Genomic DNA, 1,473 nt, shown 5'->3' with positions numbered 1-1,473 from the left:
GAGACAAAGCCCAACTAATCGGAAATTAGTCCAATACAAAATGCTGTTTGGGGCCTACCTAACAAATCCTAAAATCAACACTTAAAATTATCAAGGTATTTTCATATATTTTGTTTACATCCTAGAACAAGCTTCACCTTCAGTCATCACATATATTTGTAATTACTACCCATAATAGAAAGGGAGGACAAAAAATATTCAAAGATGTAATGGCCCAAATTTTAACAAATGGTTATGAAAAATAAAACTCATTGGTTAACAACCAACTCCAACATAAAAAATGAGAATAATAATACACCATGCTACATCATATCAACATGCTCAAAAGCATAATAAAAAGAAAATTCTTAAAAGCAGAAAAAATTGCATATAAAAGAATATAAAAGAACAAAAATAAGGATGGTGACAGTTCTGATTGGAAACAGACAGTAGAACAAGGTCTTTAAAATATTAAGAAAAAATAAACTTCTTAATTAGAATTCTATAAACATTAAAAATATCTTTCAAAAAGAGAAGGCAAAATAAAGACTTCCTCAAATACACAAAAGCTGAAAGAATTTATTGCTAGCAAAAGTGCATTACAAAAAAAGAAGGAGGAAAAGAAGAAGAAGGAGAAGGTGAAAGAGGAAGTAAGAAGACAAAAAGAAAAAAAAGAGTTGAAATCTTTTTAGGCAGGAGGAAAATGACAAAAAATTGATTTACACAATGGAATAAACAGCATCACAGATGACAACATTGTTACATGTGTAATATGTTTTTCTTACTACTTATTATTTCTAAAAAATAATGAAGAATTTAAACAAAATAATAACTTTTTATAAGTTTTATAGGGTTTATAACATACCTATAAGTAAAGTAAATAAAACAACATTTTCTTTCCCAGGAAGAGGGAAATGGAAGTATATTATAAAAATGTTCTATGTATGAAATGATATGACAGGTAGATTGTGTTGAGGTAGATTGTGTTGAGTTAAAGTTATGCACTCTGAAGTTTACAGCAACTCCTAAAATATAAAACCTAATAAGCCAATAGAATGGATGAAATATGTAGAATAATAAAAATACTAAATTTATCCAAAACAAGTGGGGGAAAAGATGTTAAGAGAAAATAAAGATTTAAAAATTAGAAAATGAAGGTCAAAATAATATAATTAAACTTAAAAGTGTTAATAATCACATTAAAAGTAAATGGTCTAAACACCTCAATTAAAAAGTAGATATTGCTCAGTTAAACTAAAAAGAAAGATACAAATACATGCCATTTATAAGATATACAATTCAAATATATAGCACAGTAGGTTAAAAATAAAAGAATAAAAGTTATATCATGCTAAAATAAGCTACAATAAAGATGGAGGTGGAATGAAAACTTAGATTTCTAATTAGAGACAATAAAAATTATTTTATAATAGCAGTACCAGTTATTAAACATATGCAATAATCTTAAGAATTTAAGTAGTTTGTAAGAGAGAT

The sequence above is a fragment of the Otolemur garnettii genome, unplaced genomic scaffold (assembly GCF_000181295.1).
Source record: "Otolemur garnettii isolate 467f Iridium unplaced genomic scaffold, OtoGar3 scaffold00237, whole genome shotgun sequence".
Classification (NCBI taxonomy): domain Eukaryota; kingdom Metazoa; phylum Chordata; class Mammalia; order Primates; family Galagidae; genus Otolemur; species Otolemur garnettii.
Note: the sequence above shows the minus strand (reverse complement) of the source record.